This window comes from Oncorhynchus mykiss, chromosome 2 (genome assembly GCF_013265735.2).
Source record: "Oncorhynchus mykiss isolate Arlee chromosome 2, USDA_OmykA_1.1, whole genome shotgun sequence".
NCBI lineage: Eukaryota > Metazoa > Chordata > Actinopteri > Salmoniformes > Salmonidae > Oncorhynchus > Oncorhynchus mykiss.
This window is the reverse complement of record NC_048566.1, coordinates 24,715,513-24,733,363: the sequence shown is the minus strand read 5'-3', so window position 1 is coordinate 24,733,363 and position 17,851 is coordinate 24,715,513. Positions and strand designations below refer to the sequence as shown.

Sequence of the window (17,851 nt, the reverse complement as noted above, 5' to 3'; positions counted from 1 at the left end):
TAAATAAATACAAATCCTCAACAATCTACAGTGTACACAATACCCCATAATGACAAAGCGAAAACTGTTTTTTAGAATTTTGGAAAATGTATATATTTTTTTAAACAGAAATATCTTATTTACATAAGAATTCAGACCCGTTGCTCTGAGAATCAAAATTGAGCTCAGGTGCATTTGGTTTCCGTTGATCATTCTTGAGATGTTTCTACAACTTGATTGGAGTCCGTCTGTGGTAAATTCAAATTGACTGGACATGATTTGGAAAGGCACACACCTGGCAATATAAGGTCCCCCAGTTGACAGTGCATGTCAGAGAAAAAACCAAGCCATGAATTCTAAGGAATTATCTGTAGAGCTCTGAGACAGGACTGTGTCGAGGCACAGATCTGGGGAAGGGTAGTACAACATTTCTACAGCATTGCCGAACACAAGAATACAGTGGCCTCTATCATTCTTAAATGGAAGAAGTTTGGAACCACTAAGACTCTTCCTAGAACTGGCCACCCGGCCAAACCGTGCAATCGGGCAGAAGGGCCTTGTTCAGGGAGATGACCAAGAGCCCAATGGTCACTCTGACAGAGCTGTTGAGTTCCTCTGTGGAGATGGCAGAACCATCCAGAAGGACAACCATTTCTGCAGCACTCCATCAATCCGACCCTTATGGTAGAGTGGCCAGACGGAAGCCATTCCTAAGTAAAATGCACATGATAGCCCGCTTGGAGTTTGCCAAAAGGCACCTAAAGGACTCTCAGACCATGAGAAACAAGATTCTCTGGTCTGATGAAACCAAGACTGAATACTTTGGCCTGAATGCCAAGCGTCACGTCCGAAAGAAACCTGGCACCATTCTGACAGGGAAGCATGGTGGTGGCAGCATCAATACTGTGGGGATGTTTTTCAGCGGCAGGGACTGGGAGACTAGTCAAAATCGAGGCAAAGTACAGAGAGATGCTTGATGAAAACCTGCTCCAGAGCTCTCAGGACCTCAGCCTGGGGCAAAGGTTTATCTTCCAACAGGACAACGACCCTAAGCTCACAGCCAGGACAATGCAGGAGTGGCTTGGGGACAAGTGTCTGAATGCCCATGAGTGGCCCAGCCAGAGCCCGGACATGAATCTGATCGAACATCTCTGGAGAGACCTGAAAATGGTTGTGCAGCGACTCTCCCCAATCAACCTGACAGAGCTTGAGAGGATCTGCAGAGAAGAATGGGAGAACCTCAACAAAAACAGGGGTGCCAAGCTTGTAGCGTCATACCCAAGAAGACTCGATGAGGTAATCGCTGCCAAAGGTGCTTCAACAAATTACTGAGTAAAGGGTCTGAATAGTTATGTAAATGTGATATTTCAGTTTTTATTTTTAATAAATTAGCAAAACATTTTTAAAAACTATTTTTGCTTTGTCATTATGGGGTATTGTGTGTAGATTGATAAGGAGGAAAACTATGGAATCCATTTTAGAATAAGCCCGTAAACTAGCAAAAAGTCAACGGGTCTGAGTACTTTCTGTAGGCACTGTATGCTATACTCACTGCATATATAGAATAGTGTCAAAATACAGTGAAATACCTACTTTTTTTGCGGTTTAAGTCAAAAACATAACCGCAACATGTAAAGTTTCTGTCCCATTTTTCATGAGCTGAAATAAAGGATCCCAGAAATGGTTCAAGTGCACAAAAATATTATTTCTCTCAAATGTTGTGCACACATTTGTTTACATTCCTGTTAGTGAGCATTTCTCCTTTGCCAAGATAATCCATCCCACAGACAGCTAATTAAACTGTGGGATGGCACAACCAAAGAATTTCTGCACAAACTGTCAGAAACCGTCACAGGTAAGCTCATCTGCGTGCTCGTCGTCCTCAACAGGTTCTTGACCTGACTGCAGTTCGGCGTCGTAACCAACTTCAGTGGACAAATGCTCACCTTCGATGGCCACTGGCACGCTGGAAAAGTGTGCTCTTCACCAATAAATCCCGGTTTCAACTGTACCAGGCAGACAGCGTGTATGGAGTTGTGTGGGTGAGCGGTTTGCTGATGTTAACGTTGTGAACAGAGTGCCCCATGGTGGCGGTGGAGTTATGGTATAAGCTATGGACAATGAACACAATTGCATTTTATTGATGGCAATTTAATGCACAGAGATACTGCGACGAGATCCTGAGACCAATTGCATGCGATTAATCCGCCACCGTCACATCATGTTCCAGCATGATAATGTTGCAAGGATCTGTACACAATTCCTGGATCTGTACACAATTCCTGGATCTCTACACAATTCTTCCATGGACTGCATACATACTGTGTACGACAGTGTGTTCCAGTTTCAACCAATATCCAGTAAATTTGCACATCCATTGAAGAGGAGTGGGACAACATTCCACAGGCCACAATCAACTTCCTGATCAACTCTATGCGAAGAGATATGTCGTGCTGCATGAGAAAAATGGTGGTCACGCCAGATACTGACTGGGTTTCTGATCCACTCCCCTACCTTTTTTTTTTTAGGTATCTGTGACCAAAAGATGCATATCTGTATTCCCAGTCATGTGAAATCCATAGATTAGAGCCTAATGACATGATTTCAATTGACTTATATTAACTGTAACTCAGTCAAATCTTTGAAATGATTGCAAATTGCATTTAAATAAAATTGAATCAAAGTTTATTTGTCACATGCGTCGAATACAACAAGTGTAGACCTTACAGTGAAATGCCTACTTCCAAGCCCTAAACAACAGTGCAATTTCTAAGTAGAAAATAGGTACTAGGTAAACAATAGATATGTAAAGAAATAAAAAAAATCTGTAAAATGACAGTGAAAATATCAGTAGCGAGGCTAAATACAGGTGGTACCGGTACAGAGTCAATGTGTGGGGGAACCGGTTTGTCGGGCTAATTGAGGTAATATGTACATGAATGTATAGTTAAAGTGACTATGCATAGATGATAAACAGAGAGTAGCAGCAGCTGGTAGGGGGGAACACAATGCAGATAGTCCAGGTAGCCATTTGATAATGTGTTCAGGAGTCTTATGGCTTGGGGGTAAAAGCTGTTGAGAAGCCTTTTGGTTCTAGACTTGGCACTAAGGTACCGCTTGCCATGCGGTAGCAGAGAGAACAGTCTATGACTGATTTGGCTGGGGTGTTTGACCATTTTTAGAGCCTTCCTCTGACACCGTCTGGTGTAGAGGTCCTGGATGGCAGGCAGCTTAGCCCCAGTGACTACCCTCTCTAGTGCCTTGCGGTTAGAGGCCGAGCAGTTGTCATTCCAGGCAGTGATGCAACCAGTCAGGATGCTCTCGATGTCGCCAAATATTTTCAGTATCCTGGGTGGGAATAGTTTTGTCATGCCCTCTTCACGACTATCTTAGTGTGTTTGGATTATTCTAGTTTGTTGGTGATGTAGACACCAAGGAACTTGAAGCTCTTAACCTGCTCCACTACAGCCCCTTCAATGAGAATGGGGTGATGCTTGGTCTCCCTTTACCTGTAGTCCACAATCACCTCCTTTGTCTTGATTATGTTGAGGGATAGGTTGTTATTCTGGCACCACCCAGCCAGGTCTCTGACCTCCTCCCTACAGGCTGTGTCATCATTGTCGGTGATCAGGCCTACCACTGTTGTGTCGTCTGCAAACTTAATGATGGTGCTGGAGTCGTGCCTGGCCATGCAGTCGTGGGTGAACAGGGAGTACAGGGGGGGACTGAGCATGCACCCTTGAGGGGCTTGTGAATGTTGACCTGTTTTAAGCATGATCACACAGTTGTCCGGAACAGCTGATGCTCTCATGCATGCCTCAGTGGTGCTTGCCTCGAAGTGAGCATAGAATTGATTTAGCTCATCTGGTACACTTGTGTCACTGGGCAGCTCGCGGCTGTGCTTCCCTTTGTAGTCTGTAATAGTTTGCAGGCCCTGTCACATCCGACGAGCATCGGAGCCGGTGTAGTGCGATTCAATCTTAGTCCTGTATTGGCGCTTTGTCTGTTTGATGGTTCATTGGAGGGCATAGCAGGATTTCTTATATGCTTCCCAGGTTAGAGTCTCGCACCTTGAAAGCGGCAGAATGTTGCCTGTAATCCATGGCTTCTGGTTGGGGTATGTACGTACAGTCACTGTGGGGAGGACGTCCTTGATGCACTTATTGATAAAGCCTGTGACTGATGTGATGTACTCCTCAATACCATCGGAAAAATCCCAGAACATATTTCAGTCTGTGCTCGCAAAACAGTCCTGAAGATTAGCATCTGCTTCATCTGACCACTGGTGCTTCCTGCTTTAATTTTTGCTTGTAAGCAGGTTTCAGGAGGATAGAATTATGGTCAAATTTGCCAAATGGAGGGCGAGGGAGAGCTTTGTACGCGTCTCTGTGTGTGGAGTAAAGGCGATCTAGAATGCTTTTCTTTCTGGTTGAGCATTTAACATGCTGATACAAATTAGGTAAAACTGATTTTAAGTTTCCTTGCATTAAAGTCTCGGGCCACTAGGAGCGCCACCTCTGGAAGAGCGTTTTCCTGTTTGCTTATTTCCTTATACAGCTGACTGAGTGCGGTCTTAGGGCCAGAATTCGTCTGTGGTGGTAAATAAACAGCCGTGATAAAAATAGATGAAAACTCTCTTGGCAAATAGTGTGGTCTAGAGCTATCATGATAAACTCTACTTCAGGCGAGCAAAATCTAGAGACTTCCTTAGATTTCGTGCACCAGCTATTGTTTACAAATATACACAGATTGCCCCCCCTTATCTTACCGGAGTGTGCTGTTCTAGCCGGTGCAGCATATATCCCGCGAGCTGAATGTTATCCATGCCGTCATTCAGCCACGATTCGGTGAAACATAAGATATTGCGGTTTTTGATGACCCGTTGGTAGGATATTCGTGATCGTACCTTGTCTAATTTATTGTCCAAGGATTGTAAGTTGGCAAGTAATATTGAAAGTAATGGCAGATTTCCCACTCACCGTCTGCAGATCCTTACAAGGCACCCCGCACTGTGTACTCTATACCTGCATCTCTTTCTCTTGCCAATGACGAGGATTTTGACCTGGTCGGGTGTCTGAAGTACATCCTGTGCGTCCTGCTTGTTTAAGAAAAATATTTGTCTAATCTGAGGTGAGTGATCGCTGTCCTGATATCCAGAAGCTCTGTTTTGCCGTAAAATTTGGTGGCAGAAACATTATGTACAAAATAAGTTACAAATAGCTAGAAAAATAACACATAATAGCACAATAGGTTGGGCGCCTGTAAAACGGCTGCCATTTCTTCTGTGTTTGTTTATATTGTTGCTCAGTGTAGTTCCTCCTGTCCATAGCACACACAGAGCAGTGTTGGGAGTATTATGTGGTAAAGTCCAAGAAGCCGTGGTTATATTATATATATAATATATAGGATATATTGTCATGCATGGGGAGTTGTTAGGCCCAGTGAGTTAGCTGAGGCCTATATCATCCACAGTTCTCCAAAATATTTGCACAACTTCTTGCCTGATATGCTCTCCTCATACGCAATCATGAAATACACAAAGGAATGCCTGTGCTTTCAGCCTGGGTCTCTTCCCCAGAACCATTCCCAACTCTCTCTGTTATTATTTCAAAGTCCACCCAGCAATGACAATTTATGCTGATGGGGACGGGAACGTTTTAATTGCAGGATCAGCTGCCTGAGAGGAGAGAGGAGCTAGCTCCAGCTCCACAAACGAAATGAAAAGCTCTATCAGCCGAGTGGAGGATGAGACGAAAGGAGGGAGAAAAGAAAGACAGAGGCACTTTAGCGGCACGCCAAGACTGAAGACTGAGCCTCTCCTCCTCTCCTCCATGGTCTTTGAGGAGCCACTCAATCAATACGATGCCTGACATCAAACCCATCACATCTCAGGCTTAACTCCCAACCCTCCATAAGGACAAACAGAGCAGAGAAAGGAGTCTCACTGTTGAGAGAGTCCACGGCTCCATGTAACATTCCTGTTCAGACAGGAATCAGGGGTTAAAAAACTATAGCGAAGAGTTTAAACAGTAAACTGAATAAATGTACCGTATGTGACTGTGTGGTAGACCTGCGTAAGTGTCTAGCTATCTACTGTACTGAGAGAGGCCCCTTCTCAGCCTGCACTCACTCTCTCTCCAAATGATATGGAGAAGACCTTGTGAAGGTCTCTCACTGCTCCTGATCATTAACCAGGGGCTAAGAAAGGTCACCATCTCATAACTCAAAGGAACCTATAAGTCCCATAATCCACGGTGGTGTTGCAGCCTTGGAGGAGGACGGGCAAGATGACCCCTTGCTCCGCTACTGGGGGTCTCAGACATCACATGACAGCCATAACTCTTCATACGTGTAATATATCACATTATCACACATTTCAGCCATGGCTAACTCATGAATAATCCAGAGAGTCTAATTTATAGGCTAAATGTGTCATGCACTACTAGCGCTCGTTTGACTTTGGTGATGGTCATGGCATGCAATGATAAATAGCCGTTTTGAATATCATGCCAGCTATTTGATTGCATGTCTGTGTTCAGCATAAGGTACGTTATGCTTCCACAGGGAGATTCATTGATGAGGTTAAGTTCATTTATATGTGTCATAAGGGTATGCACAGTGAAATAGTGGTGTCATAAGGGTATGCACAGTGAAATAGGGGTGTCATAAGGGTATGCAAAGTGAAATAGGGTGTCATAAGGGTATGCACAAGGAAATAGGGGTGTCATAAGGGTGTGCACAGTTGTTACGTTCCCCAGTTCATGTGTTGTAGGTTGTGTATTTGCATGTGTTTATTTCAGGAAATGGCTTCCTGAAATCCCTCAAGCAGCTGATTGGTCGACTCCATGGCTAATTGGAGAGCTGACCCCGCCCCCTCGTCAAGACACAGCTGTCTCCAATTACCCATTCCTTCAGAAGCTATATAAAAGCCAGTGTTCTGTTCAGGAGAGAGAGATTTGCTGGGAGGTCATTGCAGAGAGATTTTGCTGGAGGTTGATGATTGCTGAGGTTCATTGCTGGGAGGTCATTGCATGGAGATTGAATGTGAGGGAGGTCATTGCTGAGAGAGGAGGCTGATGGCTGTGGATAGTGTACTATGTTAGTTGTTGGTAGCAATTGGTATGTTCTGTGAGTTTGTTGCTCAGGTAGAGCTTATTTGATGTACTTTGTTTCTTAGTTTGTTTGTGAAATTGTTTAATATTCTGTTTCAATTGTTCCCAGGGGGAAAGGGGAAGGCACCTTGGGAGTGCTTAGGCAAGAGGCCCGCGGGCATACATATATACCCGTAGTATATTCACTGTCTAGGCACACTAGGTAAGACCTGGGCGGACCACCCCCTTTATTTTGGTTAGGGCACCAGATGGTGCTAAATTAGGTAAGTAGTTGGTAGGCAGGTAAGATAGGAGAAGGGGGGGGCTTTGAGATTGACTTTCTTTGCTTTGGTTCCGTCCAGCCCCTTTTTCCCCATATTACCGTGTAAAGGAATAAAGTCCTTGTAAACGGTACCACATTCTGCCTGTTGTCATCCTTACTCGCACCTACAGTCCATACCTTTTTCACTTCACAGAGAGTTTAGTTGTAGCAGGGTGTTGCGTTCCCTCTTCATAGAGGTGTGCGTAACAACAGTGAAACAGGGGTGTCATAAGGGTATGCACAGTGAAATAGGCATGTTACAAGGGTATGCACAAGGAAATAGGGGTGGCATAAGGGTATGCACAGTGACATAGGGGTGTCATAAGGGTACGCACAAGGAAATAGGGGTGTCACAAGGGTATGCACAAGGAAATAGGGGTGTCATAAGGGTGTGCACAGTGAGATAGGGGTGTCATAAAGGTATGCACAGTGAAACAGGGGTGTCACCGGGGTATGCACAGTGAAATAGGCATGTTATAAAGGTATGCCCAAGGAAATAGGGGTGTCATAAGGGTATGCATAGTGACATAGGGGTGTCACAATGGTATGCACAGTGAAATATGTGTGTCAGAAGGGTATGCACAGTGAAATAGGGGTGTCATCGGGGTATGCACAGTGAAATAGGGGTGTCATAAAGGTGTGCACAGTGAGATATGGGTGTCATAAAGGTATGCACAGTGAAACAGGGGTGTCATAAGGGTATGCACAGTGAAATAGGCATGTTATAAGGGTATGCACAAGGAAATAGGGGTGGCATAAGGGTATGCACAGTGACATAGGGGTGTCATAAGGGTATGAACAAGGAAATAGGGGTGTCACAAGGGTATGCACAAGGAAATAGGGGTGTCATAAGGGTGTGCACAGTGAGATAGGGGTGTCATAAAGGTATGTACAGTGAAACAGGGGTGTCATAAGGGTATGCACAGTGAAATAGGCATGTTATAAGGGTATGCACAAGGAAATAGGGGTGGCATAAGGGTATGCACAGTGACATAAGGGTGTCATAAGGGTATGAACAAGGAAATAGGGGTGTCACAAGGGTATGCACAAGGAAATAGAGGTGTCATAAGGGTGTGCACAGTGAGATAGGGGTGTCATAAAGGTATGCACAGTGAAACAGGGGTGTCATAAGGGTATGCACAGTGAAATAGGCATGTTATAAATGTATGCACAAGGAAATAGGGGTGGCATAAGTGTATGCACAGTGAAATAGGGGTGTCACAAGGATATGCACAGTGAAATAGGGGTGTCATAAGGATATGCACAGTGATGTAAACAACAATGAAATATGACAAACAGACAAGACAAAGAGAGAGGTGTGTTTTCTTAGCTCCACTCCAATACATAAGATATCCATGATGATATATTCATCTTTGCTCGGTATCCTTTCGATAATTTCTCTCCTCAAGCATGCCACATGGTGATCGATCACTAAAGGCTTTTCCAATTTGTGCCATGAAATCTTCATGGCAATAGCACTTTGTCCATAAAGTGCATTTTCATGAATTGGTCCAAACATTTAGTCTACTCCCTCAAACATATTTATTGTCCAACTGCAACTGCAACACAAACCAGTATCTTTTGATTTTAGTGATCCATGTTATTGGCTTCCACTTGCACTGACAGGCTATTAATCTTGGGATGGTTTTTGTCCGGTGCGGCAGAGTGCTTGCTATCAGCAGGGCTAAATTAGTAGTCGGGCTTTGTGTCCCCACTTTAGCATGAAATTGAGCATCATTCTTGTATTCATCATCTTTAAACTCCTTATCTACCGCACGGCACCGCCTTTCAGAAACAATTTCTCTCTATGGAAAACACTGATAAAGATTCCCCTTCTTCTTAAAAATAAAACAAAAAAATGACTGAGGTTGTTGGGGTTTATCCTCTGTTTAATATGTGGTTGGTAACCTACAGGCTAGAGATCCATCCAAGGGGAACACACCACCACTCTGTAGTCCTCCTCATTGCTAAAAATAAAGGTGCCTTGACATTTGATGCGAGTGCCATCTGAAGCGGGCCATTGAACCCTTTTTGGTGCTATCTAGCACCATTTCTTCAAGTAGTGCACCTTTCGGTTTATTGTAGTTAATCTGTGTTCATTTAGTTCCTGTACAATTCAAGGGTCTGTATTCGCTCCATGTTATTTCCACCTGTTTTGTCCACGCAATATCTTCTCCATTTACCGAATGTAGGTCCTATGATCTACATGCACCCCAGTGGAGACGGCTGAGGGGAGGACGGCTCATAATAATGGCTGAAATGGAGTAAATGGAATGGCATCAAACATCATGGAAACCATGTTTGATGTGTTTGATACCTTTCCACCGAGTCCACTCCAGCCATTACCACGAGCCTGTCCTCCCCAATTAAGGTGCCACCAACTTCCTGTGATGCATCCTAATCCCTTCCCATAATGATAACATTTTCCATTCTCCTATATGTTGACTTAAATCCACACTTTCCACATAATCCTTATATTCTTCCCATATTACATTTACTCTGTACTCCGCATGTCTTCCCTCTCCCCTTCATGTCTCAGCAGACACACACACACACACACACACACACACACACACACACACACACACACACACACACACACACACACACACACACACACACACACACTGTGGGTCTGTTTGACACGTTTAGTGTCAAAGCTATCTCAAGCCTTTTTTACTTGACATTTAAGGCCTACTCTCATTTCACTCCAAATGTCGCCGGGGCTCCTGTGTTGCCTGACTCCAGGGAGTGGACAGATGGGCTACATGAGAACCAGCTAAGAATGTCTGGGAATCCATCTGATGGCTGGAACATGTGTATGAAAGCAATAAATGATGTCCTTCCAGGTCTATAACACATCCGAGGCTGGAGGGCATTTTTTTCTCACGCCTAATCACAAATTATCTTCACGCAATTAAAGCAATGTTCGGTTGTTCTAAACTAATTCAATCTTTGTATGCCTAATGATAACCTTGAATATAGATATTGATCTCTACTCCTTAGGCTTAGAGCGACCCCTCGTATTGTTAATATCCTAATGCACTGGGGACAACAGATAGTAAAAGACAGGGTCAACGACTGAATGAGACGAATCAAACATGCTGCTTCAACACGCAGCTCAGAGGTTACACACCAGGCTTTGTACAAGGACAACCATCTATAAATCGTAACATGGGTGAACACCGTTAGAAATGAATGAAGTCGCTGGCTGATGGCTGATAAGGCATCTCCAGGAGAACCCCCTATGGATCCACCAGGTCGTCCCGCGCCGCCGGAGAAATTCCATTTCGTCATTCTGTGATAAGAGACAAGTGATAGCAGATAACGACCTATGTCAACACAAGCTAAATTAAAAATGTGGAGACTTAAAACTCAATATTATCTCAACAAACATAATGCAATTTATTCTGCTAACATTACCGGTTTAAGTTCAGGAGGTTGATGGATGTTGATTGATAGTTGAGGGGAAAGGACAAGGGGTCTCCCTTAGGCTCAGTGCAGACAGGCGATGGTAGCTTTATTGGGTTCCCACGCTATCTGGGATATGAGTGGTGTCCGGGAAACGCAGATCTCCAAGGTAGTTAGAAACCCAAGTGACTTCCCTAATCAGAATGTATGTCATTGAATGATACACATTAATACATATAAACATAAAGGTATAGCGTATATGGCTTAACGTCCTGAAGCACTGACAATATTAAGTGCTACACGTTGTCAAGACTCCAAGGACTATTCAATCAAAGCTGCATTGCAGAATTTATGCAGAAGCAGCACCCCCGAGGTGCCTTATTGCTATTATAAACTGGATACCAACGTAATTATAGCAGTAAAAATAAATGTTTTGTCATACTGGTGGTATACGGTCTGATATACCATGGCTGTCAGCCAATCAGCATTCAGGGCTCGAACCACCCAGTTTATAATGTCCAATAAGACACCTGTATGTTCAATGGTCCGTGGGTAATAGCTAGTTGGTGAACAATAATACAGCAAAAGCATTGCTGACGCATGTTTCATTGAGCCCTAAATCAAATAGAATTGACATTTCCTGAGATAAATGGATGTCAAATAGAATATATAATACATACTTGATAAAGGGCAATACCCACCAAATCAAACGAATGAACGTATTTACCCCTGATATATTTGTGCTGCTTTTAAAATGACTAATGATTTGGATGAAGAACAGAGTGACAGTTTTGCATCATCCTCCTGGACATGTTGTTTTTTATTATTAATAATCTGCAGTCAAAATATGGCAGATTAGCTACGCCAGTATGATGATTCATATTTTGGCAAGGATGTGGCAATAAGGAAATACAAATAGCATAAAACTAAATAGCTAAAAATGTGGTATTTCTATCTATCTAGAAGACACTGTGCAGCACAGAGGCACATATTTACAAAGTGACTCTAACAAGGGCATGACTGCAGTTGCACAGTATCAGAGCTCACCTCAGATGAAACTGCAGTTCTGCCAACCCAGAGATGTTCTAATGAGCTTGTTACAGTAGAATGTTTCATTAGGGCCTGGTCCTCTTGAGGGATGGAAGATGTGGTGGTAGAAAGCAGTGTGCTCCTCTGGGGCCATGAAGCAGTGGTGTTAGTGAGAGAGCAGTCTGGCTGTGCTGCTCCTGTGTCGTCTATAGATCATCTGAGGACAGATCGATCACAGGGGTAATTCCATGCTTTCTCTGCTTTAGCAACACAGAGGCACATACACACATACAGTACCAGCCCTCTCCCTTCCTTTCTCCATCTCTCCATCTCTCCCTTCCTTTCTCCATCTCTCCCTCTATCTCTCTCTTCCTCTCTCCCTCTCCCTCTGTCTTCCTTTCTCCATCTCTCCCTCTCTCTCCCTTCCTCTCTCCCTCTCTCCCTCTCCCTTCCTCTCTACCTCTCTCCATCTCTCTCTCCCTCCATCTCTCCCTCCCTCCATCTCTCCCTTCCTATCTCCCTCTCTCCCACTTTTCTCTCTCTCCCTCGCTTCATACTGTGAGCCCCAATTTAAAGCTCTGTGTAATCGATACCTGTTAAGAGCAGACGTTTTTGGGGCTGCAGATCCCGCATCGCCCCCCGTTTCCTTTTATGAGAAGGCCCAAACTTCTGATTTCTATCCACGCGCCTGGCTACATGTGGAGTTATTGATTAACATGACTCCTCTTTCTGACCTTCAGATTGCTTCTCTTCTCCACTCAACCTCGCCGCAACAGTTTTTAGATTGTGACGAATATTCCTGCAACCCTTCTAGAAGCTAATTCATTCGTGCTCTGTGGCAAACAGAAAATTCATGGAAACAGACTTGTGTCTGATTCGAAGACTGTCATGATCATTCTTCGTGTGTGTGTGTGTGTGTTTGCGTGCGTTTACTGTATGTTTGTGTGTTCCACCCAGCAGCACAGGTGTGCACAGGTGTGAATGTTTAATGTACTTTTTGACTGACATAGAACATGGTTAGGCCACCAAGCCTATATGTCACCACCGATAAATCCACTATAATTGAGAATTTCAATAAGCATTTTTCTATGGCTGGCCATGCTTTCCACCTGGCTACCCCTACCCCGGTCAACAGCACTGCACCCCCCACAGCAACTCGCCCAAGCCTTCCCCATTTCTCCTTCTCCCAAATCCAGTCAGCTGATGTTCTGAAAGAGCTGCAAAATCTGGACCCCTACAAATCAGCCGGGCTAGACAATCTGGACCCTTTCTTTCTAAAATGATCTGCCGAAATTGTTGCAACCCCTATTACTAGCCTGTTCAACGTCTCTTTCGTGTCGTCTGATATTAAGATTGGAAAGCAGCTGGGTCATCCCCCTCTTCAAAGGCGGGGACACTCTTGACCCAAACTGCTACAGACCTATATCTATCCTACCCTGCCATTCTAAGGTCTTCGAAAGCCAAGTCAACAAACAGATTACCGACCATTTCGAATCCCACCATACCTTCTCCGCTATGCAATCTGGTTTCAGAGCTGGTCATGGATGCACCTCAGCCACGCTCAAGGACCTAAACAATATCTTAACTGCCTTTGATAAGAAACAATACTGTGCAGCCGTATTCATTGACCTGGCCAAGGCTTTCGACTATGTCAATCACCACATCCTCATCGGCAGACTCGATAGACTTGGTTTCTCAAATGATTGCCTCGCCTGGTTTACCAACTACTTTTCTGATACAGTTCAGTGTGTCAAATCGGAGTGCCTGTTGTCTGGGCCTCTGGCAGTCTCTATGGGGGTGCCACAGGGTTCAATTCTTGGACCAACTCTCTTCTCTGTATACATCAATGATGTCGTTCTTGCTGCTGGTGAGTCTCTGATCCACCTCTACGCAGACGACATCATTCTGTATACTTCTGCCCCTTCTTTGGACACTGTGTTAACTAACCTCCAGACGAGCTTCAATGCCATACCACTCTCCTAATGTGGCCTCCAATTGCTCTTAAATGCGAGTAAAACTAAATGCATGCTCTTTAACTGGTAGCTTCCCGCACCTGCCCGGTCGTCCAGCATCACTACTCTGGACTGTTCTGACTTAGAATATGTGGACAACTACAAATACCTAGGTGTCTGGTTAGACTGTAAACTCTCCTTCCAGACTCACATCAAACATCTCCAATCCAAAGTTAAATCTAGAATTGGCTTCCTATTTCACAACAAAGTATTCTTCACTCATGCTGCCAAACATACCCTTGTAAAACTGACCATCCTACTGATCCTCGACTTCGGTGATGTCATTTACAAAATAGCCTCCAATACCCTACTCAATAAATTGGATGCAGTCTATCACAGTGCCATCCGTTTTGTCACCAAAGCCCCATATACTACCCACCACTGTGACCTGTATGCTCTCGTTGGCTGGCCCTCGCTTCATACTCGTCGCCAAACCCACTGGCTCCAGGTCATCTACAAGACCCTGCTAGGTAAAGTCCCCCCTTATCTCAGCTCGCTGGTCACCATAGCAGCACCCACCTGTAGCACTCGTTCCAGCAGGTATATCTCTCTGGTCACCCCCAAAACCAATTCTTCCTTTGGCCGCCTCTCCTTCCAGTTCTCTGCTGCCAATGACTGGAACGAACTACAAAAATCTCTGAAACTGGACACACATATCTCCCTCACTAGCTTTAAGCACCAGCTGTCAGAGCAGCTCACAGATTACTGCACCTGTACATTGCCCATCTATAATTTAGCCCAAACAACTACCTCTCCCCCTACTGTATTTATTTATTTATTTTGCTCCTTTGCATCCCATTATTTATATATCTACTTTGCACATTCTTCCACTGCAAATCTTCCATTCCAGTGTTTTGTATTTATTTCGCCACCATGGCCTTTTTTTGCCTTTACCTCCCTTATCTCACCTCATTTGCTCACATTGTATATAGACTTATTTTTCTACTGTATTATTGACTGTATGTTTGTTTTACTCCATGTGTAACTCTGTGTTGTTGTATGTGTCGAACTGCTTTGCTTTATCCTGGCCAGGTCGCAATTGTAAATGAGAACTTGTTCTCAACTTGCATGCCTGGTTAAATAAAGGTGAAATAAAATAAAATTCTACAGATCCCACTCCTTTATATACTATGTGTCTGATCTGTGTGTGTGTGTGTGTGTGTGTGTGTGTGTGTGTGTGTGTGTGTGTGTGTGTGTGTGTGCTGTGAATCCCCCAATTTGGATGGGAGAGGCAGAGCTGTTTTAGTCTAAATGAGCTCCCCCGGCGCTTCCCTTTCTCCACAGACTGTTTCAGTCCTTATCCCTCCCTGTAGGTATACACACAACACAGATTTCCTGACCAGCCAGAACTCTCTCTACCACACACACACGCACACACACATGCACACCTACATACTGACATGGACATATTCATGTACAGTATGACCTTCATCTGAAATGGTTTTAGCCACGTCTCTCACTAGATCTCCAGTTTAGAAGAAAATATTCAGGCTAATTCTCTGCCACATCATTGACATTCAAAGTGTACCATGGGCCAGATAGTTACATCCCAAATGAGGTAGACAGAAGGTCTTTAAATTCTACACAACCTTTGCTCAAACAAACCAATTGTTTACAAGACTGCTAATTAATTCATCAGTCTTAATTTACTGTAGATTTACAGCGGCAGGAAAATAATCAGTGATCCACGTAATGTGTACCTGGACAAATCCAGTCTACCACGTTCAGCCAACACTCCCCCAAAAAGCCTGCTACAAAAAGGCACAGAGATGGGCTGAAATGGTTTCATTGAATGACAAGTTAGTTGACAAAATACACCCACACACAAGAGGCAAGTAAGTTACTACTCCTGTGCTGCAGACACACACGAGTAGACACAGAAAACAGGTGCATTCAGCCACCCACTTAACCAGCCCTGCATATACGCTACAAAGACATACACAACACCTTGACACACATTCATACACACCACAGGAGGTTGGTGGCACCTTAATTGGGGAGGACAGGCACATGGTAATGGCTGGAGAGGGATAAGTGAAAAGGTATCAACAACATCCAACACATGGTTTCCATGGTTTCATGTGTTGGATGCCATTCCATCTGCTCCGTTCCAGACATTATTATGAGCCGTCCTCTCCTCAACAGCCTCTACTGGAAGACACACGTGTACACACACACAAGCACGCTCGCACACGGACACACAAAGCAAACACACTATGCAGTTGTCTACCGATTGATATTCAGCTGATCACCGTGTTGTCGCAGTCCATTCTCTCAATCAGGGAGCTGGAGGAGGGCGGTAGAGGCGATGTTCTCCTCCAAATGGACTGGCACAGAAGTGCACCGAACACAGCGCTGAAAGTAACGATTTCAAATTGAAAAAAGAGCCACACACACAATAACAAAATAAATTGTAATATATATATATATAATATAAAAAATATATAAAATAAACTGCCCTTGACAATGATGGGGAAGGTATAAAAGGGGCTGGAGATTGAAACAAAACTCGTCACTCTCTAGCTTAGATGCCTTTTTTTCTAATCTGAATTTGGAAATTGACATACCTCTCTCTTTTTCTCTCTCCCTCTCTCTTCATCTCTCCCACTCTCTTCCTTCTATATCCCTCTCTACCCTACCCCCTCCCTCCTTCCCTCTCTCTCTGGTCTGTATCATCTCATTGTGATGGGAGTCAGATGAGTTGAGAGAGAGAGAGAGAGAGAGAGAATCCTCAACTCCACACAAAGACAATACTGGACCCAGCACCCGCCTGCCTGGCCACGCCATTCAATATGTGAGATGAGGCGTCTGCCACGTTGGCTTTGAAATGACAAATGCCACTGCTTTTAATGACAGGGATACCGCAGGCGAATGATTGAATGTGGAGTTACCCTCTGTGGAGGAGGAGAAGAAGGAGGGAGCAGGGTGAAAGAGAAGAGTAAGGAGGAAGACGATTGCTCATAAAGACGAGAAGACTGAAGGCGACTACAGAGACAGCTTGCAAATTTACACAACGTCTGATCTTGGTTTCAAAGTGAAGTTTATGAGCAGCGTGGTCATTCAGTGTAACTAAAGAGATACTGCACTTTTGGAAGCTTACATTTCTATACCAATGAATTGAGAGGCAGGACTGATTGTTAGGGACCCTGTATATTACAATCTATTTCTTATATAACCTGGTTAACCAATGTTTCTTGACAGTACAGTATGCTCTCTTATGACCTCCAGCTCCTGCCTCACCCACAGCTGTACAGTCGAGAGAAGCATAAGGTCCCAGGGAGAGCTGGGTAGTGTAGTCTAACACTGACCCCTGCCCTTGGTTCAAGGCCAAAGGATAAAGCAATGCTAATGAGTTCATTCATTCTGTACCTATGGCATATTCAGACAAAAAAAATCCCTCTTTATTTACGTGAAGGTCTTTGGTATAATCAGAGTTTGAAGGTCAATTGGCTGCGCCATCACAAGCTGGCTTGGCCTAGAGATCAGATCTCTCTTCATTATACCCACATCTGACCTATATACTCTGTGATCACTGTACAGCACATACAATGTTTAGGGAAAGTGTATCAAGATAGGTTTGTGGTTACATTGAAACAACTTTCATCCCACGATGTTAATTGATGAAATGACGAGACTCATATAGCTAGGAGTGCTGAGTCGGTCTACCCTGCACTCCAGCAGGGGTTTGTCTCTCTTCTGTTATTCTTTCTTTTCCTTCCTTTATCACCCTCATCTCTCACTCTGTTCCAAACAAACAAGCATACACACGAGCACACACACACAGCGGCTGCACCATGTGAAAATACCCTCCCGTAGACTGCATTCCATTCCAAAGGTTAGACGAACTGCAATGAAACAAATATAGGAAACACACAGAACAATTCCACATCACTGTGCCTGGTGGACTCACTGTGGGAGGGAGGGAGGGAAACAACTTTGTATGAAAAAAAAGAATAGGAAACTGGTAATGATCCCTCACTCCATTAGGGCTCTGCTGTCTGTTTCCT

The 17,851-nt window shown here is 44.2% G+C and overlaps 1 long non-coding RNA gene across 1 annotated transcript in view; it reads right to left on the bottom strand.

Moving 5' to 3' along the window:
* Nucleotides 1–9,990: 9,990 nt before the first annotated feature.
* Nucleotides 9,991–17,851, bottom strand: part of LOC110538989 — a 38,092-nt gene continuing 30,231 nt past the window's right edge. Inside the window, exons 3-6 of the long non-coding RNA XR_002475853.2 lie at nt 16,075–16,199; nt 11,851–12,049; nt 10,816–10,997; nt 9,991–10,690 (exon numbers count right to left, since the gene is read on the bottom strand). This is a non-coding gene — a long non-coding RNA (uncharacterized LOC110538989). The remainder of the gene's footprint in view (nt 10,691–10,815; nt 10,998–11,850; nt 12,050–16,074; nt 16,200–17,851) is intronic.